The 25,220-nt window shown below is 37.7% G+C and overlaps 1 protein-coding gene across 4 annotated transcripts in view; it reads left to right on the forward strand.

Moving 5' to 3' along the window:
- The first annotated feature begins 1,390 nt into the window (after positions 1-1,390).
- Positions 1,391-25,220, forward strand: part of Celf2 (CUGBP Elav-like family member 2) — an 842,930-nt gene continuing 819,100 nt past the window's right edge. For 2 of the 4 annotated variants that reach the window (XM_052727707.1, XM_052727708.1), the window contains exon 1: positions 1,391-1,545. The gene's annotated coding sequence lies outside the window, so the exon portion shown is untranslated. The remainder of the gene's footprint in view (positions 1,546-25,220) is intronic. The other 2 variants (XM_052727705.1, XM_052727706.1) reach the window with 1 other exon arrangement.

The following is a 25,220-nucleotide window of genomic DNA, read 5'->3' on the forward strand; positions in this document are numbered from 1 at the left end:
AGACACAGTCCACTTTTTGTTTTTAAAAACGATCTCTTTCCACCATAGTACTCATCAACTGGGCTGTTCTGGATGGTCAGTGAACCCTAGGGTTCTTCCTCTTTCGACCTCCCCAGTGCTGGGCTTGCAAACATGGACCCTCATGTTCCGCTTATGGCTTATTTTACATGAGTGTTTGAGGTCAAACTCTGGTCCTCATCTTGTAGAAGAAACACTTTGCTGAGTGAGCTATCCCCTGAGCCCCAGCTGCATCTTTCACTCCTTAACCACTATGTGGTCATAGAGCATGACAGAGATCATCATGGTATACTTACATTAGAATAGACAGCTTGACCCTTTGGTAGGAGAACCAGAGCTGTACTATAGTATAAAAAGAAAGCTGGGAGATAAAGACACACCTATAGAAGAACCAGAACACACCCAGGGGCTGAGACAGTATCCATCACAAAGTAGTTTATAACTCCCTGATCAGAAAGGTAACAACAGGAAGTCTGTTGCAGAAAGTCCTTGTAGGAATACAATTACTCATGGAAGAAGAATGCATTTCCTCTACCTTTTCTTCACTGCTAACTAGAAACATGTTACGTCTTAAGTATCAGGGTTTTGCTGCTGTTGGTAAAATTCAAAAGGTTTCCATGTCTCAGGTTAAATTTTCAGTATGAACCAAAGTTAGCTCTTTGATCTTTAGTTATTTACCCACTTCATAACTATTAAGGTAAACATTTTTAATTTGATTATGGAGACTTTTTTCCCCATATTTCATCTGTCTTAGAAGTTTCTGGTGCTTTTAGAAACTTGGTCCTGGGCATGCATTTACACAAATTATTCTCAACATTACAAACTCAAAAAAAGGAAAAAAGTCCAAAAGACCAAAGAGAAATGAAAGCCCTTATAATTTTGATATGTCTTCTATTGTGTTCCTCGATATGCCCATGCTTGTGATGTAAAGGAAAAGACAGGAGATAATATGTGTTGGAGCAGGAGAAAGAAGACAGTAAAGAATATAAAACATAGCACAAGATAAATATTAGTAAAAGATATAATTTCAATAATATTATAAAGATGGAATAAAAAACAAAGCAAATTGTAAGCAACCCCTCAGCTACGTGTTATCAGCCCCCATGGTAAGGAATGACATGTGAGTGCCCGAAAAGGAACTGCAGAACACCTTCCCGTTGGTGATGCTTAGTTGACAGGACAAGTGAGACCCAAACAGCAGACAGAATGGTCCCAGCATGCTGGCTGCCTTTTTGTGTTTGAACAGTGGCTGTCAGTCCCAGCCTTGCAGGTAATGGAACCCAGCGGGAAGAAGGGGCGGGACCCAGCGGTGCAGCTTGAACTGAGAGCAAATTTAAATTACTGAGTTTTTCCCCCTTTTTTTTATTTTTCTACTCTCTGCGACAAACTGAAAAGATTCCAGCACGCTAATTTAACCACCCTGCTTCTTCTCTGCCCCCCCTCCCTGTCTCCCTGCTTCCAGGATAATTAAAAGAGAAACCTGTAAAAGCAACATTCCCGTGAGCGAGTTGGTGCTGCAACGTGCTGGTAAGAAAATGAATTTAATTTTTAATCTTTTTTTTTCTTTTTTTGGATTTTCCTTTTTTTTTTTTTTAAGAGCTGAAGGCTTTGTCTCTCTAATGCTGTCATAAGCGTGGCTTCCCTGCTGTGAGGGGTTAGCTTGTAATGAAAAGGTATAATTGCCTGATATATGACCTCCGCGTCATACTTATAACAAGGAATAACCGCATCCCTATCCACCCTGATGATGCTTCTCTCTGCAAACTGACTATTCGATGCTCAGCCGCAACCAGGCTAAGATTGCTACACTGTGTCGAGGAGCTGTTTGGTTGTATGGGGTTGGAGTTTTCCGTGTCCTGTCTCGAAGAAGTCTTGACTTCCTCAAAGTTGCTGCCTGACAGGTGTTATTATTTATTCTAATGGGACCTGTACCCATCATAACGGCTTGATGTTTACTTCTAAAACAGGAAGTACAAGGATTAAACTTATTTTGTTTTATGGAACAGTGCAATTATCAGAGACGTCTGTAGTCCAGATAGTGAAAGACTAAAGCAAGTACTCTGTGGAGTGGCTTTAATCCCTTTTATCTGTAACTAGTCAGGAGTTCATTAGACAGCTGTGGAAGAGAGCCTATATCGTTTGGAGACCTTGAACTTGAGATGCCAACTTGATTCTTTGAAAGGACAATTTTTAATTCAATCCAATTAAACTCAACAAGTATTTCTCTACACTCTGACTGAAACTGCTATGGAGAACGCTAGTAGCTGTTACTCTGTGATGAGAGAGAAATTGAAACTACACGGTGTAAATTCCAGAGACCAGCTTCTCTCCCTGCCTTTAGAACTGACCTCTTACAATCTTTCTCAGTGCGTTAGCTGTAGATAAAGGTTCAAGGTTAGCTCTCCATAGACCACAGGACTTCCCTTCCTTTGGTGCGTGTGCATTTTGCTTGTTAATTTGTACCTGTTGCCTATATGTTTTGGATTATAGTTTAATACTATAGAGAAGAAAAGGATGGAAATATTACCATCATTGTCACTATTGCCAAATACTATGCATGTTATTTCAAAGTGCATTTCTATGTAGTAAGTTTTGATCTTAGGAAGATTTGAGTGTCTGAAACGGGAGGACACATGGAAAGATTTAGACTTTCTGAGTTTGGCTTAGATCTGGGTCAAGAAACTTAGAAGCAAGGATTTTAAAATTTGCTCTTAAAATGCATATAAAACATCAAGGAATAAAATTTGCTGTCTTCCACTGTGCTTTATAAGCTGTAATAGATTTTACTTGGCTTTAAAAAACTGGATAAGCAGAATAGAATGGGAGGAATTCAGATGCAGTAGTTAGCAACTGCCTATCAAAGCCTTTGCTAAAGAAAATGTCTCCTGTGGATATTTGAAGGTTGTGTACCTTTGCATCTTGGAGAGAGTGGAGCAGTGCATACTCTGGTCTCTGTAGCTATTCTGTCTAATTGTGTCATTCCTACATTTAACAGCTCTAAATCTCGTCATCCTTGGGTCTCCACCGATGCCCCCAGACCACTTGAAATGTCTAAAGAGACCTCAGAACATTAGGAAATGTCAACTGCTAAAATAATTTCTACCTCTTTACAACAAGAAAAAATGCTGTGAATTTAATAGTTCATTTTAAAAAAAATCTGTTCTTCACCAGTAACTGTATGTTAGCCACATTTCAGTAATAATTGGAATAAACTGTTGCTCAGTAACAACAAACTAACTCCATAGTGACTTTCCATAGAATCCATGATTTGAAAGAGCTACCCAGAACTGCCTGCAAGTAAAACAACAGTCTTTGTGTTTCTTAATTATGAAAAAAAGAAAGTTCATTTCTTTATAATTTTACCATTCTCTTTAAATTTTCAAATGTCCAAAGTCAGAGTCTTCTTTTTGTAAATTTCTAATTGAATGAAAAATACTACAAGTGAAAATAAAGGTCAGTAGATCTCTCCAAAATTCTACTTCTGGTACAAAATAAGAATAAGTATAGGATAAACTCAACCTCCCCAACTTCTCATGTTAACAAGATTTAGAGCTAGCAATGCTGCTCTGTGTGAAGGCTGCTGTCATATCTTACAGAACATCATGTAAAATCAGGGGGTTCACGGTGGGACTCTGTCACTGAACTACTAATCAACTCATGATTCTGTAGGTTTCTGCAACTGAAGTGATGCTTTCCCCCATTAATAAAATGTTCAACAACACTGAAGTCACATTTGTTCTACCCATTTCTCCAACAGATAAGGAATCAGCAATAGCTCCAAGTTCAGATCCCTAACTATAGATAATGTCAGAATGACTTTTATTCTTCCCCAACTGAAGGGCTGTGACATGACAATTTCCAAGTTGAAATTCTTCACAATAATTCTGCATTTATCGTTAGCTCTTGTGGCATGTGGGAATAGTTTACACCTTATAATTGCACAGGTGTTGAAATAGAAAATATTTGATGAAGAGAATATATGTTGTGACTTTCACACCAACATACAGAAGAAATTATCAGTGATGCCAGAGTCAAAATATAAAGGTAGTATGACAGCATAAGAACTGTGCCTTGTAGATATGATGGGACATTTGCTGGATTTATTGTTAAGGGGGACTGAGCATCAACCAAACAAGTAGTTTAGTTGTCCAAAGTCAGAGTCTTGGACTTTCCTCCAAATCTGGGAGGAACAGAAAAAATGAAAAAGCTGCACCTTGGCCATTAAAAGAATGCTAATGCAGTGAAAGTTTACCTGGAGAACTAGTAAAGGTAATTTGATTAAATTAGGCTTGATGAACTTAGCACTGTGTTAGGGGATAAGATTAGCATTCTCACCTCACTTCCCATATTTTCTTGGATAAGTTCTTTCTTTCTCTCTCTCTCTCTCTCTCTCTCTCTCTCTCTCTCTCTCTCTCTCTCTCTCTCTCTCTCTCTCTCTCTCGCGTGTATGCATGTGTTTAAATTCCTGATTCAGATTGTCTTAAAACCTGTGTTTACTGGGTATAAAATAAACAAAGAAAGAGACACAGCACTAAATATAAGGAAGTAGGAAGCTTCATCTCTATTTGACCCATCAATTTTATTCTTTAATTTGAGGCTCTGTCTCCTCATCTTTAAAAAAAGAGATGAACTGATCACATCCAAACAGTATAACCGATTCATTTTATCCCTGATGCAAGTGGGTGACTCCAGTGAAAAGAATGAAGCAGTTAAGGTAGACCTTGTGTGCCAGTGGTCCAAATAAAGGAGAATTATCAATGAGTCAATTACGGACGGAACTTGACAGTCACACCTGCACTGAGTTGATGCAGGCTTATGCTCATCTCTTGGTTTTGGACTCTTCCATTCCATTATGACACTGGAATAGTCCACAGGACCACAGAAAATGTTGCAGCAGAAGACTGAGTGTAAACAAACAGGAGGTCCCAAACTCAGCTGGGATGGCTCTTACATATAACTCGAGGAGAGAGGGCAGAGGCTTAAATTTTTCATATGCTTCTCAAATGTACTTGAACAATTTGATAAGATCTCATTGATACATAGAACTGTGAAACCACCACAATCAAGAAGTAGAAAATGATCATTCAAACAATGGTTTCCTGGTATCCCTATACAGTCATTTTTGTTTCCTCCATGCCTACCCTTGGTTTTCTTTCAATAAATTAATTGGCATTCTGCACAATCTTAGAAGATCAGAACCATCTGCTCTGTGCTTTATTGTGTCCTGCTTCTTTCACTTAACATACTTCCTTGAGAGTTATACATGGTTGCACCCATTGCTGTAAAATAGCATTTCGCTGTATGTGTAAATCACGTTTCTTCATCTATTCACCTGTCAGCGGATATTTGGATAGTTTCAGCACAGGAACTTTTAAGATTCGAATCATAAAAGCATTCATGTGCAAGTTTTTATGTGAATATGGATACCCATTTTCCTCATGGAAATATTTAGAAATGAAAATAGTGGGTCATATGGTGAGTGTGTATTGACCTATATAAATAAGAAAATGAGCTATTTCCCATGGTAGTTGTAGGATTATATGTTTCTACCAACAGTGTGGGAGAGTTCCAATTGTGCAGTGTCTACCAACAGGTGTTGTTGTCAGCCTTTTGGAGTTCAGCCATTCAAGAAAGTGTGTAGCAATGTCTAATAGCGGTTTTAGTCAACATTGCCCTGGAAGCCACTGATGCTGTATTTCTTTGCATGAGCCCATTGTCTACCTGGAAGTGTCTGTTCAGGTCTTCTATCCACTTTTTAAAATCATATTATATAGGTTCTCTTAATACTTTGTTGTAGGCATTATTTCTATATCCTGGACAGAAGCCTCATCTGTCTAAGGTATCTGCATGGAACATACTTATCTCCCAGAACATGATTTTTCCCATTTACTTTAATGATATATCTCAATGATAGTTTGACTTTTATTAATATAAAACTTACCAATGCGCCAGGTGGTGGTGGCGGCGGCGGCTGCGCACGCCTTTAATCCCAGCACTTGGGAGGCAGAGGCAGGTGGATCTCTGTGAGTTTGAGGCCAGCCTGGGCTACCAAGTGAGTTCCAGGAAAGGCGCAAAGCTACACAGAGAAACCCTGTCTCGAAAAACAAAAACAAAAACAAAAACTTACCAATGTTTATGTTTCACAATACCAACATATGTTTTTAAGACACGGGGAGCCCATTCTCCCTGTGTAGTTGAGGATGGCCTCAAACTTCTGATCCTCCTTTACATCTTGAGTGTTAGGATTACAGGTGTGTGTCCAACATAATATTTGCATATCTCATGCTATTTTTTTTCTGTATTTAAATACAATAAAAGTTTTCTTCTAAGTATGGCTTGTTTGTTTGTTTGTTTTGAGACAGGGTCTCTTTATAGCACTAGATGTCTGGAACTCACTAAGTAGACCAGGATGTCTCAAACTCACAGAAATCTGCCTGCCTCTGCCTCTTGAGTGCAAGAACTAAAGGTGTATACCTGGCATTTCTCCCAAGTTTCCATCGTAAATTTTATCATTTCTTCTATCTGGAGATCTATCCTGTGTAATGAGTTACTATACCAAGGTCCATATTTTTTCCTATACGAATGGCTAACAGCTCCAGCACTACCCGTAGAAAGAGTAGTACCCCCCCCCCTTTTAGTTACATTACATCATTTGGCAAAACTCAACTAATGATGATGTGTGTGTTAGTCATCTTTGAGAATATCTCTATTCTGTAGAATTTGCCTATGTGTCTACCCTTCATTAATTCCAATTTTTTTTGGAGGGTTTTTTTTTTGGTTTTTTGAGACAGGGTTTCTCTGTGTAGCTTTGTGCCTTCCCTGGAACTCACTTGGTATCCCAGGCTGGCCTCGAACTCAAAGAGATCAGCCTGGCTCTGCCTCCCGAGTGCATTCCATATTGTGTTAATTGCCCTAGATTTATGGTTGAAATTTAAAAACAGATAAGGCAAGTTATCCATAGTTTCTTTTTAAACATTGTTTTGGCTTTTATACGTTGTTCCCATTTCCTTATAACTTACAGAATGAGCTAGTAAATTTCTACCTTAATAAAAATGCTGCTAAAATTCTTACATAATCACATGGAATATGTGGTTCAATTGTAGAACTGCCTTGTTCCCCGTGCATTTTGCTGTTCTTTGATTTGTTACCGGCAATGGACTATGGTTTTGAATATATTTCTTCAGTTTTGTTACATTTATCCCTATATATGAAGTAGGTTTATGCATTGTTTAAGTACAACTGTATTTTTACTTTTTTCTGAATATTTGTGTCTATTGCATAAAAACTATTGTTTTTTTTGTATGTTGACCTCTTAGACTCTGATGTTGATAAACTCAATTATTATTTCTAGTGAGAACATTTAAGAAGATATTTTCCTAGAACTTCCTAACTATACCATTATCCCTGGTTCAAAAAAATCATCTTTTCTAATAGTTGTCTTAATGGGTGGAAATTCTAGAATTTGCAGTAATAGAGTAAATAGAAATTATGAAGATATACAATGTTCATCTATTACCAGTCTTGGATAAAAGACTGATTCTCTTCCTACAGAGTAGGAGGGGGTTTTAGCCATAACCTACATCGGGAAAAGGAACTACTCAAGTTCCTCATCTGCTAAAGAGTTTTTCCAGTGAAATATGCTGTCTCTTTGGATGCTGAGAATCTGATATGCTAATATCCTGTGAAGGGTTTTTGTGTCTCCCTTCATGAGAGAGTTAGGATGCATCTATCTTTTATTAAAACTTATTTAAACTTTTCATTTTACATACCACCCACAACATCTGTCTTTTGGTGTGTTTGGTATAGCAGTAGTCTAAAAATAGTCTCATAGCAGAGTTGGGAAGTATTCCTTTCTCTCCTACCTCACAAGCCATTTTGTGTCAAATTAGAATTCTGTTCTTTCTCTAAATATTTGATGGAATTTACCAGTAGGATCTCTGGTCCTATAGTTTTCTTTGTGGAAAGACATGATTACAAGTCCTTTGGGTGATTTACGCTATTTAGAGAACTTGTATATGTTACTTGAATTATCACAGTGCTGCCATAGAATGTCTGTCATATTCTTTTTTGCATATTATAAGTTGTAGAGTTACATCAATTCTCTCTTTGCAGTAGGTGTTCTAATTCATTCTCCCTTTTGAAAGTCAGTCCATTCAATTTCTGTTTCTCTCATAACAAATTTCCATGGACTCGGAATAATATAATATTATTACTTTATGTGGTTTGTATGTGTGTGTTTGTATTTGTGGTGTATTTATGTAAACATGTGTAGGTGAGGGTACATGTGTATGACATGGGTGTGAAAGTCAGAGTTCAATCATTATCAGTCATTGCAAACACTGTGTATTTATATGTTTGCTTGTGTGTGTATTAGTGTGTGTGTGTGTGTGTGTGTGTGTGTGTGTGTGTGTGTGTATGTATGATGTACCTGTTTGCATGTGTCTGTAGATATGTGTACACTATGTGTGTGGAGGCTAGAGGTCAACATAGGGGTCTTTATTAGTCACTACTTACCTTATTTTTTGAGACAGGGTTATTCACTGAACCTAGAACTCACCAATTCGGCTGACCAGTGAGCTCCAGGGATTCTTTTATCTCTGTTTCTTTAGTAATGAAATCACAGGCACACATCACAATGTGCAGATTTGTATCTGGGTGCTGGAGAATCCAAACTCAGTCTCTTGCTTTAATGTGGCCAGAACCATTCCTCAGCCTTATATAATTCCATAGATCAGAAGTATGACACAAGTGTCACCAGGTTAACATTAATGTATCAACAGCTCCGCATTCCCTTCAAGGAACTCCACGGAGTGATTCATTTCCTTGTAGGTCTAAAGCTCATATCTGCCTATTTCTTGGCTTCTAGAACTCACACATTCTTTGCTTGTAGACTCCCACCCCCACCCCAATCTTTAAAGCCAGCGATGCTGAGTCACTGATCTCCCTTCTGTCTTCTTCTATCTCACATCTCAAGTGAGAAAGACGTCCATCTTTGAAGACCCATGTGATCACGCGGGCCCATCAAGATGTCCCATAATAATCTCAAAGGATCCAGTTTATAATTCACATCAGTGAGGGTTTTTTGTTTGTTTGTTTGTTTATTTGTTGTTTTGCCATCTGAAATTACACATCTGAACATTTTTGGGGATTAGAGGACAGACATCTTTGGGAATCCATTTTTCCCCTTTTATAGTTGTAGCTTATGTAATTAATTTTTAGCCTCTCTTCCTTTCATAGTATGTACAGTTAAGGCTATGAATTTCCCCCATAAATTCCACTTAAGCTGAACCTCACAAGTTCAAATTTATTTCATTCAAAATTAATTTCTAAATCATTTTTGACTACTTCTTTTCTTCCATTGAATTTAGAAAAGTATATTATTAATACTATAGATACTTGATGATTTTCTAGACATCTTTCTGTTACTAGTTTCTAATCTAATTCTACTTTGGTCAGATAGCATACTCCAAAGGTCTTTGATACTTTTCCCAACATACTGCTTATCTTGGAGAAAACTCTCCCTGTCCATAAATGGAATATGTATTTCAGAGTTATTCTGTGAGGTATTCTGTGATTGCTACTTATGTTAGTGGTCTCCTTATCATCTTCTATTTTCTTATTAATTTATTTTTTTGCCCCTCTGTCCTATTCAGGTTCAGAGAGTGTAATAAAGTTTCCTATGCATTGCTGCTTATACATGTGTCTTTTCCCCTTCTGAATTACCTCAAATTTTATTTCAGACATTTCTATGTGTATGTATGTGTCCATATGTTTCCACATGTGTGTAGACACATAGATGCATGTGTGTACATGCACATGGAAGCTCAGGTGGTTTCCCTTTAGCACCATCTACCTTGGTTTTTAGACAGGGTTTCTCACTGACCTGGAAGTCACTAAGTGGGCTAGATGGCAGACCCAAGCTCTATGTACCCACACTGCTCCAGCCACCATGCAAGGCTTTGTATTATTAATGCAGATTCTGGGGATCTAGCTCAGGTCTGCACACTTACTTTACAAGAGCTCTATCAAATGAGCTCTCTGTGCAGGCCTGAAGATGTATTATTAAGCATCTGTAAACTTATTATTTATTGCTACCTTGTTAAACTTCCTTCACTGTGGAACCTTCCTCTTTTCTCCAGTAGAATATCATCATACTTAGGTTTTGTCCTTGCTTATTAATCAACCTTTAAAAAAATCTATTTCAATTTGGGGAATTTTCTAGTTATATCTTTACATTATTTTTCTATGATTACTTTAGGACTGAACTATACGTTTAAACTTAACCTAATCCATTCATCAAGTATATTTGGTTGAAAAAAACCTATTTTTATTGATCGCCAGCTTTTAAACTATTTAATATGTACATATGTACATATATATGCATATACAACATTTGCATACATAAGCTTGTCAGTAAGTTTATTGTTTACTTTCAATTCAGTTATTCTAATTGAAGAATTTAATAGAACATTTTTATGTAACCTGAGCTCGTTTTACTTTCCATATCTGGAATATAACTCTACTAGTAACAAATTTCCTCTCTGTTTACCTGAAATACTTCAGTTTCATATTCAGTTTATAAGAGTAGCTTCATTAAATGTAGATTTCATCATCAGCTACCTTCTTTACTTGGTCATTTTACATTCCAGTGTCAACTGGGTTCCATAGGAATCAAGAGTCAGCCCAAGCACCTCACCTCAAATTCCTGCATATGGCTTCTCTGAGTTCAAGAGTTTGTTTTAGTTTGTATTTCCAGAGTTAAAACAGTAGTGTGTTTAGGAATGGCTCTCTTTGTTTCAACCCCACTTGAAGCTAATTAACCTCTCTGGACCTGGATTTAATGTCGGCCTCCAAATCTGGGGAGAAATTGTGCCACTTTGTAAAATGCTGTGATTGTTTTTAATCTTTTCTTTCCTCTGTAAGCATCAATTGCCTATCTTAAAACTTGACATATTCTCCCGTAAGTTCCTAAGGTCCTGTGTGTTTGCTTTCATTCTGTTTCTACTGTCTTCCAAACTGAATAATCTGTGTTGACAGATCTTTAAGGTTGTTGAGTCTTTATCATTTCCAATCCACTCTTTAGCCCTGATGAAGTTTTGATTTATTGAAAATTTCAGTTAGATTGTTTTTCCCCATTTATTTGTTTAAATTCCCTTAAGTTTTCAATTAGAACATAATACTTCCTTTAATTCTTTGAACATATGTATAGTAGCTGTGATCAAAGTTTTATCAGTTAACTCTAGCCCCTGAGACTACTAGAAGTCAGTTTCTATGTCCTGTCTTTGCTTTTCTTTTATGTTTCTATGAATGTCTGGCAAGTTTTTGTTATAAACTGGTTATCACAGATTATATATTTCTATGGCAATGGATCCTGCAGTGTTTCAAGAGTCTCTGCATTTTTTATTCCATGTTTCACTTCCTAGGGCGTGACTGACTTATTTATCTTCTATGTGGTATACAGTCAGTCACTGATGTTTCTTCTCAATCACCAACTTCTCAATATGGCTTTCATTATTAGTCAGCTGCTGGAGTTCTTCCCTGTGAATGTGTGAAACATGCTCATGTTCAGGTGTTCACCTTTCTTCAGCTTTGGGTGTTGTTGGTTTCTTGTACTGTTTTTCTAGATCCAGATGCTTTGGTTAGATCCCCTGGATCTTGCTTTTGACACTTTCTACCCACATGACTAGTTTCCTGCTGCCTATGCATTGCACAATTAGAAAATGTTTTCAGCAGAAAGAGAATAAATTTTGCATATCATGTCTCTTGAATCTTTTCAGGAATACATTCACCTCTGATCTCTTCCTGCTTTGTAGGTGGACTCTAAAATCTCTACTTCACATGGATAATTCCTCCATCCTCTGAAGACTGTGGCTTTAGGTTACATTCATCTATAGTTATCTTGCTCTTTAAAATTTTGTCTTCCCATTTGTCAACCTCATACTTGGATTTCACTCAATATTTACAGACCAGGATTGTTTTCCCACTGCCATGGTCATAGGTATTTGGAAATAGCCTTCATCTATAAACTCATAATTTATACTCTGTGTAATTATCCTTCTTACAGAACTTCAGGAGATTTTGTCTACCCTTAGATGTACACTACTCTCTTTAAACTAGTAGGACCTTTTTGTATATTATCAGTCTTTTTAACTGCAGGTTTGCACAGTTTTGTAGAGATATTAATACACAACTGATATCAGTGTGTTACATAAATGGTTTAAAAAGTATAAGTTACTTCAAGCCAATTTTTTTTAATTTTTTCCAAGTACATAAATCTCAAGCTTGCCTTCTGGTTATTGTACTACATTATTAAATGGCTGATATATTCCCATCACACAGATACATTTTGAGATCTAGAACTGTTAAAATGTCATGATGACACCCATTACTTTGAACAATTAATATATACTAATAAAAAAAGAATTTGGAGCATTGGATTCTACTAAAAGAGCTTCGGATAAGTACCTTTCCTGAATATGCTAGTTAATCCTGATTGTCTACTAGATCAGAATCATGTTAGAGAAGTTCCTTTGGGTATGTCTATGAGCACATTTCCAGGAAGGCTTAAGAAAGTAAGACCTACCCTGACTGTAGGCAGCACCACTACATAGGCTGGAGTCCCAGATTAAATAAAGAGTAAGAAAGGAGAAAGGTAACTGAGTCCCAATGTTCATCACTCTCTACTTTTTAACTATAGTTGGAATATAGCTGGCTGCCTATGCACTCATCATCATGTTTACTCTACCAGGATTTGGAATTGTATCCCCTCAAACTGTTAGTTAAAGCAGTTAGTCACCCACTGTCAGGTATTTGGTAAGAGTGGTGAGTAAATTAACTAACACAGTGAGCTTTGTTCTGCTGTGGAACAAACTGATGAGATTCTATCTTAGTCATCTAATGATTCCAAAGACTCCATTAATAACTGACTAGGTGGTCATAAGTATATGATGCCCTGTAAATGATAGGTACTTAAGTCACTAGTTGCTCATTTCTACTCTTCAATTTGGAATTCAAACAGTGCCTTATCGAACAATATAAACGTCACTGAAAGAGTTTCCAGTCATCAAATAAATATTATTTACAATAGTAACTAACAAGTACATGTCTAAGAATCTTAATTGGCATAAGTAAGAAGTACACTCTCTGTTCATAAAAATGAATTGCAGGGAAGAAATCCTGCTCCCTATATATTTGGACACTAAAGTGAATTAAAGTGTGAACTCAACCCCCAGAAAATAGTGATTATTGATCATCTCTACTATCTCACAATGTGAACTATTTGGGAAAGAGCTATTGCAGATATAATTAGTTAAGATTATATTGAAGTAAGACAGGCTCTTAATCCAATATGATACTCTTAATATATCCACATAAAGACAGAGACACAGAGGGATTTGGATTTGGGTGCCCTAGGACATTGAGACAGAGGCCAGAGTTATGCCTCTGCACGCTAAGAAAACCCAGAACTGCTAGCTAATTACCAGGAACAAGAAAGAAATCCCTACAGGCTTCAGAAGGAGAATTGCAATTTTATTTTGAACTTCTAACCTCCAAAATTGTGAAACATTGGATTTCTGTTGTTTTAAGTCACTTAGCTTGTGATAATATTTTATAATAGCTCATATATTGGTATCATTGCCAGATAGACATATAGCAAGTTTTAGAGAAACAAAACAATGATTTACTTGTATAAATTATGAGGAAAAAATGAAATTTTGGTGAGGAGTGGTGTATTCCATAATATGTTGCAGGGATATTTGGCTACTCTTCAGTTTTGTTTTGTTTTTTAATATCATTGTTGTACTCTTTGTCAATCATATTTGTAAAACAGACTCAGGAGAATAATCATTAACTCAATTGAAAGAAAAACTGAGACTACATTTCACTAAATTCTTTGTTTAGAGTCCCATACTGAGTTCTTGGAAATTTTGAATAAGAGAAGAAATGACCATATTTATTCTTATTTTGTCCTCCACGGTAAATCAGAGTCATTAAATATTAAATATTTGAGCTCAAACACTGATTCTTTGGAGGATAGAGAGATGGTTCAGTGTTGAAGAGCACTGGCTGATCTTGTAGAAAACCTGGGTTTGATTCCCAGCACCTACAGGGCATTTCATAACTGCTTATAACTACAATCCCAAAGGTCAGACACCTTCTGGCCTTGGTGACCAATGTGCTATGTGGTGCATAAAACATACATTCTGGTGAAATACCCATACAAATTAAATAAATAAGAGAATGTGAATTCTTAACAATTATTTCAACATCTGAAGAAAAAAGCTTTTGAATTAGGTAAACCAAGCATTGTGTCTTAGAAAGAGATTTCTTGGTTGCAATTCTCATTTTTGTAGCAGTGCTATTTTCTATATGATGACTAAGGAAGGTCTCCATGGGAAAAGTACAATTAGGTTCTAGAATGATCTTAGGAAGTCATGGGATATTCTGAGAAATAGCATTCAAGGACAAACGAAATCAGTATACAAATGATGGAAGTTTGCAGAGTAATGAATTTAGCATGATACAGTATACCAGTGAGTAGAATGGTAAGCAAGAAAGGAGAGTCACACCATATGGTTATGAGAACACATAGACATTTTCTGTAAAGAGTCAGAGAATAAACATTTCAGGGTTTGCAGGCCTTAACATCTGTGAAATGGCAGTTCTGTGCCATAGTGTGAAAGAAAGCAACTGTTGTGTGTGTGTATGTGTGTGCTTTCACTCACCACAGCAAATTCCTTCAACTACCAGCTTATTAAAGGATAGGCTGCTGGTGGTACATCACACTTTGTAGGCTCCAGGCCACAGTCAAGGGTACCCAGTACTTCTTGGTCTCTGGGAGATAAAACAGGATGGTAATGGCAGAAAACACATGGGAAAACGAACCCATTGACCTCATGGCCAGGAGATGAAAAAGTAATAGTAAAGCCTGAGATCATACTATCACTTTGAATATCTTGTTCCCAATGACCAAAAGATCTCCCATTATGTTCTACTTCTTGAAGGTTCTAATGCCTCTGACTAGCACAAAAGTGATGATCAAGGGCCGGGCGGTGGTGGCGCACGCCTTTAATCCCAGCACTCGGGAGGCAGAGCCAGGCGGATCTCTGTGAGTTCGAGGCCAGCCTGGGCTACCAAGTGAGTTCCAGGACAGGCGCAAAGCTACACAGAGAAACCCTGTCTCGAAAAACCAAAAAAAAAAAAAAAAAAAAAAAAAAGTGATGATCAAGTCTCTGATATGTGAACCTTTGTAAGACACTACAGACTAAAGCTACAGTGGTATGTAAATAACTAAACACACACCAACAAAATGGTATTTATGAACATGAAAATTTGAATTATGTGTAATTTTTAATGGCAACAATTTAAAAACAGAAAGACATCCAAAGAAATTATCTATTCCCCCACTACTGGGAAAATTTGTATGACATGGTAGGCCCTGGAGATAAAGTTCTCTGAGAAGAAGTCAGATGATGAAGATAAGCTTGTCTCCTCTATACTAACAGACTCGAGAGGAGATATGTATGGCCAAAGGGTAACAGCTGGGTTATTTATAACTGTGGGGGGAGCAGGACTAAGACAGCAGCTATGGCGGTAAAGAGAAGAGTCAGCCGTAGGCCATCCCTGAAAAGTTGATCTAAGACCATTTCCTAGTAAATTGGGAATGGTGCTAACAATGTAAAGATCAAAAAGATGACAATGTGTTTACAAGAGATGTAGAAAAGCAAGAGTCCAAATACAGATGTTCAAATTCCAGGAAGAAACTGAAGGTTTTCTTTGATAGAAAAAAACCTTACATATTGTAAAGTATTCTTCATTATATTTCTGGTAAACCATTTTTGTGAGCATATGTAAAGACTTCCCTACATTTCTCTATGGCTCTAATTTTCTCTGTAATACTGATATTAGTAGGGTAGGTAACTGGTATGCACTCTGAAAATGAAGCAGGTAGACATATGGAAATAATAGAAATTTCTCAGGAGGATCCCATATATTCCTTAAAGTCAAGCCCTATGAATTATGTCCTAGGGAACTTTGACCAGGACCCTTTGTACCATACTAATCTGTCTTGATCTCATTCTTCTGAGTGTGGATACACAAAGTAGGCAACAGTATTCAGTTGGCAATGTCTCAACTGGAGGAATTGGTCAGGTAGTTATGCTTGGCCACTGGGCAGTAACATAATTGTGTCTTTCTGCTTCCAGATCCACTTCTCAGGGTAACATCCTTGTCTACAGAGAGAGAAAAATGTAATTATATAATTTGAGGACCTCTTCCTGGGCAGCAGATGTTGAACAAATCTATGTACAGGTAGAAGGACAAAGAACACATTGTGTAGTAATTAAAACATTTTGGTCCTAAACTCATATGCTCAATGTATGTTGTATTCATAGGTAATTTGAGGCTAACAGAAAGTGCCCCTAGTTGCTTAACACTTTGTTCAGACCTTCACTGTAATTTTTATGCATAAAAGGCTTAACTTTTAAATAATAAACCCTTAAACTCCCAATTTTAGGCAATTAAGATGATGGAATGCATTTTTCTTTGAGTAGTCAGACATTTTCTTCCTTTTATTCTTTTGTGTATTCCACTTTTAAGCTGTTTAGCTCTTTCTTTTGTAATGGTTGTTGACAATTGCTTTTTATTTTGTGTACCATCACTTCTGAGTCACTTTGGCACCTGGCTCAGCTCACACTAACTGTGGATTGCTGCTTGCCACTACCAAGACGGCTGCGGTTTTGTTTTCTTCAATGTGCATTCCAAGGAAGAGAGTTGGTTAGCACAGATTAGTATAGAGCAATTGACAACCTGGGGATTTCTCAAACACAAAGACATTCTGGAAAAAAAGTCACAGATTCTCTACCTGTTTTAGTGTCGTGCTGTCCAGGTGTGCAAGGGAAGTTTATTGGACATTCTTTGGCTCCACCTTCTCATTTCTCTTTAAACAGCCCTTCTTCACCCAAGTGCAAGCAGCCCCATAATAGAAATGATTGAAATTTACTGTCAAGAACTTTTTAAAGTAAGTTTGTTACAGAATCATAGGGGCTAGTTGAATGTAAAAGCTGCCTCTTATTATCAAGCTATGAACTCATTATTATGACGATGCATGGTTCATTTTTAGTGTCAATTCAGAAGGATCTAAGGTTCCTTAGAGAACACACCTTTGGGCATTTCTGTGAAAATATTTCCAGAGAAGAGTTACTGAAGAGGTTGACGATCTTCATCCTAAGGACTAGAGTCTCCAATAAAGAAAAGAGAAAAATGAGAAGGCCAGCAGAATACCAACACTCCCCTTTGTCTGTTTCCTGGCTGTATGTGAGATGTGATGAGCTGTTGTATGCTCCCAGATCATAAAGTCATCTGCTGTCATGACTTCCCCACCATAGGGTCTGGATCCTCTCAAACAGCCAAGACAAATCCTTCCTTCCTTACATAGCTTCTTGTCTAGTATTTGTGACAGCAACCAAAAAAGTAACTAATACAGATAGATGCCAGGAAGGAGGGCATTGAAGTAATGTCATCTGACTGAGGCTCTACCATCAGGTCAGAGAGAAACTTGCTGAAGTGAGTTCTCTCATCCCTTGTACGATTCAGCCATTAACCTCAGGACATGAGGCTTGACAGCAAGGGCCTTTTCCTGCTGACCCAACTTGCTGGTCTACTTTATGTCATTCTTTAAACTGGAGGAATACATGATGTATCAAGCGACGAGTCTGAGAATAGTGACCAGTCAGTTTTCTTAAGCTGTCTTCAATGGAAAGCTCAAGCTGCCTTTCCACATCACGCTCCATGAGATGGAGAAAATGCATACCTTTAGCATATTATAAGATAAGGTTGTTTGAGGTAATGGAGAATTGAAAGTATAGCCTTTCCTACCTTCATTCTGGCCCTGCCCTTGGCTAAAAATGTTGGGGTGTACCTGCTGAAATACAATGTGTGAGCTTAGAAGCACTGAATCTCTCTGATCAGACACATCATAATCATAGCTAAGTAGGCAAAGAAAATGGATGGTGACCTGATGAGCATTCTGACATCTGTGACTATTGAGCTCATCACTCTTCATTCTAAACCCCCATCAGTCCTAGCTCTTGACTCCATGTTGTCTAGGCAGAGCACTTTATGGACCTCATACTTCTCCCTAGTAGGACTAATAGGTTCACAGCTGCTTTTCATATGACCCTTAAGCCAAGCATGTGTTCACCTTTTTTTAAAAATTTTTTTTATTCATTTGACATACCAACCACAGATCCCCCTTTCATCCCTGTTCCTGTTTCCCCCAGTCTCCCCTCCCCTGACTCACCCTCAATCCCCTCCTCCAAAATGGCAAGGCCTCCCACGGGGAGTCAGCAAAGCCTAGTATATTCAGTTGAGTAAGGACCAAACCCCTCCTGGGAGTTCAGTTGAAGAGAGGGAAGAGGGATTATATGATCAAGGGCGATCAAGATCATGATGGGGAAATCTACAGAGACAACTGAACCAAGCTCATAGGAACTTATGAACTCTTTAGACTGACAAATGTGGAGCCTGCATGGGACTGGACTAGGCCTTCTGCATAAGTGAGGCAGCTGTGTAGCTTGGTCTGTTTGAGGGGCCCCGGCAGTGGGATCAGGATTGATCCTTGGTGCATGAGCTGGCTTTCTGGAGCCCATTACCTATGGTCAGACACCTTCCTCAGCCTTGATGTGTTTACCTTTTTAATGGAAAATAAAAGGAGGGAGGGAGAAGAGAGGATAACAGTGGAAGGAGGGACATGAAAGATATAGTGTAATTTCAGCACCAATTATGACTGTATCTTTATAGAAAGTCCAATCAACTTCTGAATGTTGGGTATTATTTTACTAAAAATAACAACTCTACAAAGAGATCACACATGTAATACAGGAGAGCACAAGTAGCCTCAGACCATCTGGCATACAATTTAATCCTACAGATATGAGATTGACGCTGAGGTTGGCATCCCATCATTACCCCTCACCGAGTCATCACCTAGCATCAACTAAAAATGTCACCAAAATTCCAGTTCCTTATAGCAGTTTCCTTATGGACCTTTCTTTCTTTTTCATTTTTTTTAGGTCAGTCTCTTTTTTATTATATTTTCTTACTATTTAAAACAATTTTTAAATTTTAACATGTTTTGATCATATTCTCCTTCCCATAGTCCTTACAGATTCTCTCCCCCTCCCCACTCAATTTTAAGGTCTATCTTAAAAAACAAACAAAAACCCAATACAACAATAACCCCAAACCCCAAACAAAAACGAACGAACAAAAATTCCAAACTGTAACCAAATAAAAGTATGTGCACACACACACACTCACACACAACTTTGGAGTGCATTTTATGTTGGTTAACTACTCCTGAACATGATACGCCTGCCCTGGAGTGATTGATATACCCAGTGTCACTCCATTGACAAAAATTCCATTAACCTTTACCCTAGTGGTGAGTTTCCATTCATTCATTTTTTTAATATTAAAAAATAAAATAAGATAAAGCAAAAAAAAAAACCTATCACTTTGAGGTTAGATAAGACAAACCAATAGAAGGAAAAAAGCCCAAGATAAAGCACAAAAATCAGAGACCAACTCATTCTCACACTCAGGAATCCCATAAAAAACTAAACTGGAAGCTGTAATATAAGCACAAAGGACCTGGTGTAGATTTGTGTGGGCCCTGTGTGAGGTGCTTCAGTCTCTGTGAGTTCAAATGAACTTAGCTCAGGTTAATCTTGAGGGTCTTGTTTTCTTAGTGTCCTTCATCCCCTCTGGCTCTTATGCTCTTTGTGCCTTCTCTTCTGTTGGGTTCCCTGATCCCTGAGAGGAGGGATTTGATAGGGACATCTTATTTAGGCCTGAATGTTCCAAGGTCTGTCATTCTCTGTGTAATGTCTGGCTGTGGGTCTTTATATAAATTGTTCCCATCTGCTTCACGGGGAAGCTTCTCTGATGGTGGCTGAACAAAGCACTGATCCATGAGTATAACAGAACATCATTGAGTCATTTATTTTATCACTGCATTTTTGTTGTTGTTGTTTTTGAAGATCATTATTTGGTTTTACCCTAGGTCCCTGGGCTATCTAGTCTCAGGTTCTTGGTCATCCAAGCAGTGTGGTATGCGTTCCACTTTGTAGAGTGAACCTTAAATTGGATCAGTTATTGGTTGGTTCCCCCACAAGCTTTGTGCCACCATTGCCCTGGCATGTCTTACAGGTAGTACACCATTGTAAATAAAGGATTTGTGGACCGGTTGGTGTTTACATTTCTCTTTTGAGAAATATGATCAAAACATGTTAAAATTTAAAAATTGTTTTGGTACCTTCCTGTACCAAAGATGCTGGAATGTAGAGGTGGCAGCTGTATGTAGGCACCAGCTCAACCTTCCATACTCAATGAGTTGTGTAGGTGTTGTCCTCAATTTCAAAGGCAATTATGGACATTGGTCTGTCTGTCTTTTGTCTGATAATAGATTGCAGTTACATGAATTGCTCACATCAGCATGTAGGCCAGGACATGAATGAAAAAAAACTATAGGTACCAATGCTTTGGGGTTTTTAACTACATCACAATTTTCCACCCACTAACAGCTGACATATGGCCAATGATGCACTGCTTTTATTTATTGATGTTTACAACCCATTGTGCTTTTCAAAATTATATTTATTCACTTTATTTTACATGTGAGAATTTCGCCTGCATGTATATAAATATACCGCATGTGTACCTGGTGCTAGAGGTTGTCAGGAAAGGACATTGAATCCCCTGGAACTGGAGTACAGATAGTTGTGAACCACACCATATGGGTTCCTCTAGAAGAGCAGCAAGTGCTCTTAATGACTAAGACATCTCTTCAGTCCCTGCTCTGTACTTTCCATTATAAAGTATGCCATCCATTTTCTCCCACTTGATTGATACCTACTGAGATTCAAACATTCATCAGAAAATTTGTAGTTCAGAAGGAAGGGACAAAATACCGACATGTTTCTTTCTAGAGGCATTGCTTCCAGACCTAATTTTGGGTTGAACAAAAAAAAAAAATTAGTTATAAGGCCCTCTCTAAATTTGTCAAAATATAAAATCAAAGCCTTATGTTTCTCACAGGAAATATGTATCTTTTAAAACTCACTATGAATATAGTGCATGAAAAAAATAAAGTATTAAATCAGAATAACAGAGGTGAAACCCTTTCTAGACAGTAGCTGTGAGATGTCAGTAATTCCTGGACACAGTTGAAGTGGATTCTCTTTGACCCTAGACATTTCTGGAAGCCAATATACATCAATAGTTCTAGCCAGACAATTTCACTTTTGAAAACATTCCCAGTGAACTGTTAATGAGGCGGTATTTTATCTGGATAGGGAGTGTGAGAAGGGTAAACGAACAAGAAAAGGAAGCCTTTGGTTCTGATTGGTGACAACTGGTTAAAATAGAAAGATTTCGTAGTAGTCATCTTTAAAAAAAAATATTTAATTGAATTGAGAGAGAGAGAGAGAGAGAGAGTCAGTCCAAGGACAACTCTTGTCTCTTGGCAGGCTTCTCTGTCCTGCCACCTTGTAGGATGTGGTGCAGGTCATCAGGCCTGTGTGTAAGCACCCCTACCTGCTGAGGCATCTTGGTGTCCCGAGACTTTGTAGCCTTTTGTAATCCCCTTCCCATTCTCATCCTCCAGAACCTTCTCATGTTGGTGACTCAATTATCCTGGAAACTGGGTCAGCAGAAGTTGGGAAGAAAAGAGAAACAATATCATTTCTTTGTTCTGAAATCTTAAACTCTTGGGGGAGGACTCCCCTCCCCCAACTCTGATTGTAAGTTGTTGACTTAGTTCTGTATTAGGAGTGAAATCATGCAATCGTAGGCTTCATTCTCCTTCAATAACTTCAGATAATTGTTTGCTGACAGGAACACAGGCTCAGTACGTGAAAGGATCTAAACTCAAGCCTCATTGTTTGTGTAGAAGGTCTGCATAGTTGGTGCCTATAGCGAGGATTCCACTTGGAAATTGTTGGTTATGTATTTATGCTTCTGATTTTATCAGGAAACATTCTGCTAGCAGAGATGCCCCTAAAATATACACTGTACATTTTTCCTCTGTTTATACCATTTTATGAATTATTCCTTATGCATCAAGTATGTGAAACATACATTGTATTTCATTTCTAATGACATTTTTTAATTTACTCTTTAAAATACAAAAAAAGTTGGTTACAGAAAAGCATTTAGCAAATTAAGTTCATAACACGAATGTTCTATTAATGTTAATAGATATTAACTGCAAATAGTAAGTCAATATAAGAACTGTAGATTAAACAGTCTTTTAGAGGCTTGGTGGTGCACATCTTTAATCCCATCACATAGGAAGCAAAGGCAGGTGAAATTCTGTGAGTTCAAGGCCAGCCTGGTTTACATAGTCAGTTCCAGACAAGTCAGGATTATATGAACCCTATCTCAAAACAAAAACAAAAACAATAACAAAAAGTTTCTTTTTATTATAAAACTTCAGGCAACCTTAGGTGTGCTAAATGGCACTATAATATTCGAGCCAAATTTTTGAATTTTTACATTTGCTATATATTCATTTACTATATTCACCCTAGTCATAACATTTTTAAATGAAAGTACATTAATGAATCTTTTACTTTTCTGTATTTTTGATGTTTTGATACTAGAAAGTTTCTGTCAGTCCTGGAGACTGCCCTTCCCAGAGTTAATTCCCATAAATGTTATAAAGAAGTCTTTGGGGCCTGTCGGTGATGGCGCACACCTTTAATCCCAGCACTCGGGAGGCAGAGGCAGGTGGATCTCTGTGAGTTGAAGGCCAGCCTGAGCTACAGAGTGAGTTCCAGGAAAGGCTCAAAGCTACACAGAGAAACCCTGTCTCAAAAAAAACAAAAAAAAAAAGTCTTTGAGATGAGACATCACAACACAGCTCATGGCAACAGATGCTAGTCTGATGTAAATGTATATGCATTTGGTATCTAACTAGAGGAAAGTACATCTTGAACCTGGGAAATAGTTTATAATACTCAGTTATCTTCAAGATATAAAGAAGTCATATTTCTTTGCCTCAGTAATAAAATCAACTACTTTAAGGTGGCTATCCCTTTATTTTTCCCAATCTTAATTTAATAATGAAATAAAAATGGAGGTTAGCTTTCCTTATGATCAACTTCACCCTTTACACTTTTACCTACAAGGTTGAACACCAGACTTCTATTAGTCAATGAGATACTAAAAAGAGTGATCTAGAAAAAAAGCACATTAAAGTAATTAAAAAATCCTATAAAGAAAATAAATTTCCCTAAGTCCTACAAGTTACAAAACTGTATTCCTCATAGGCAATTTTTCAACAAGTGTTCTTAGACTCTCATGTGGGTTAGAAATACAAGCATTTCCCACGTCTACATACAAATGACAATGTTTATCCATGTTCATACCAAAAAAATCTTCCAACAGGTAAAGAATCTAAAAGAAATAAACATAGCAAATAAAAGTCTTAAGTCATACAGCGCCATCCTGGAATAGCACCCTTAGTAATTAGGCAGGCAGTATTCTGACTCCATTGACATGGGCTTTATTTGTTCTTACATTCCTAAATAGCCATAGGAAGAAGGTACTTTCAGATGCAATTATCTCTTTTGTTGAAATCCTCTTTGCAGACAGCTTCTCAGCAATGCTTTATGAGAAGCCGTGTCTCACCCCTCTTTATGTACCCTTTCTAATGCTACCAGGAATTGCCCTCTAGGGACACTCTGACATTTCACTGGGGCAATAGATTTTACATGGTGTGCCAGGGGGATTGCCCTTTCATAAGAGTCAACTCTTTATTCATTCATTGGTAATAGATTAAATTACCCAGACTGCCATTTCTAAGTCTTATTGTTAAGATACACTTCATGTTGTTATATCATCTCTATTACAACAATTAAAGCAATGATGAGGTGCACCAGAGCTCTGTATGTAAAGGTACAGCTATCCAGAGGTGGCACGTGACCAGTTTCCTTGTTCAGTTAGATCTTCTTCTCTAACAGATTTCCACATACTTATTTCAGGTACACACATTTAGCTTTTCCAATTGGGTTTGCAGTGGGAGTACCTGCCCATCTAAACGTTTTGTCTTCCAAACTAGTCTTTAGGTCAGATGTGTGGGCAATCAGACAAATACGTACAGGCTGGCATTCAGAGAACAATCTGATGAATAATTCCTCTTAACAATTATGAGGGGCAAAGTGTTGTCATTCTTCACGCAGGGAGAGAAAATCAGCTTGTTCTATTTGTGGCAGTCTCAGTTTTAGATTAGCAATGTTCACAGCATACCCACCTTGTGAGATGTTAGGAAGAGGAACACAACCAGGTTTGCAGAATTCTTTGTGTTTATGTAGCATCTCTTCCCAGAATACTCCCTGGGGTGTTGTGGTGATTTTCACCGGAGTTAACTGCCTCTGTGTTATTCATTTCTAAAATAGGCCTAAGAGTGCATGGCAGTGCCCTACAACCTCATCGTAACCGGGATGAATAGGAGGCTTACTTGCGTGCAACATAAACTTTGATGACCTCAATGAGGAGAGATAGAAGCAAGCAAGTGAAATCAACCCTCACATGATCAGAAACTTTGCAGTTCTGTACTTGGCATGTATAAGACAGAATGTGCCATTGTAAGATGAGTTAATTGTTTATATTAGAGAACAGAATGAGATTTGAATCATAGACACAGAATAACTTCATTTGATATTGAAGTGTTTTTATAGCTTTTCTGGTGTTATGATCTTGGCTCTACTAATGACAGAGATTTTGAAAAACAGGGATTGAAGGGAAAACAGAGAAGTGCAAGTTCTAATAAACAATCTTGCCACTAAATTTCTCTAAGCAAAACACTAGGACAATAATGGTGATCAGTGAACAAGAACACAGATGTGAAGAACTAAAGCCTTTCCTTTTCTTGTTAGGTCTTTAAGTACAAAGAACACACGCAGAGTTGGACATGTGAGGGAGGACTCTTAGATACTGTTCCTTATGATGAGTTTTAAGTTCCATGAGTTAATTTATATGTGATCTAGACCTAACAATTGTTAAATATCAGAGCAAAAAGGAGCCTCCCCTTGGAAACTATGTCTTGTGTCTTCAATTCAAGAATTACACACACACACACACACACACACACACTTCACACACATGCACTTCCCACTCTTACATTCTGTTTATGTACT

This window comes from Peromyscus californicus, unplaced genomic scaffold, assembly GCF_007827085.1.
Source record: "Peromyscus californicus insignis strain IS unplaced genomic scaffold, ASM782708v3 Scaffold_8__1_contigs__length_139910024, whole genome shotgun sequence".
Lineage (NCBI taxonomy): Eukaryota > Metazoa > Chordata > Mammalia > Rodentia > Cricetidae > Peromyscus > Peromyscus californicus.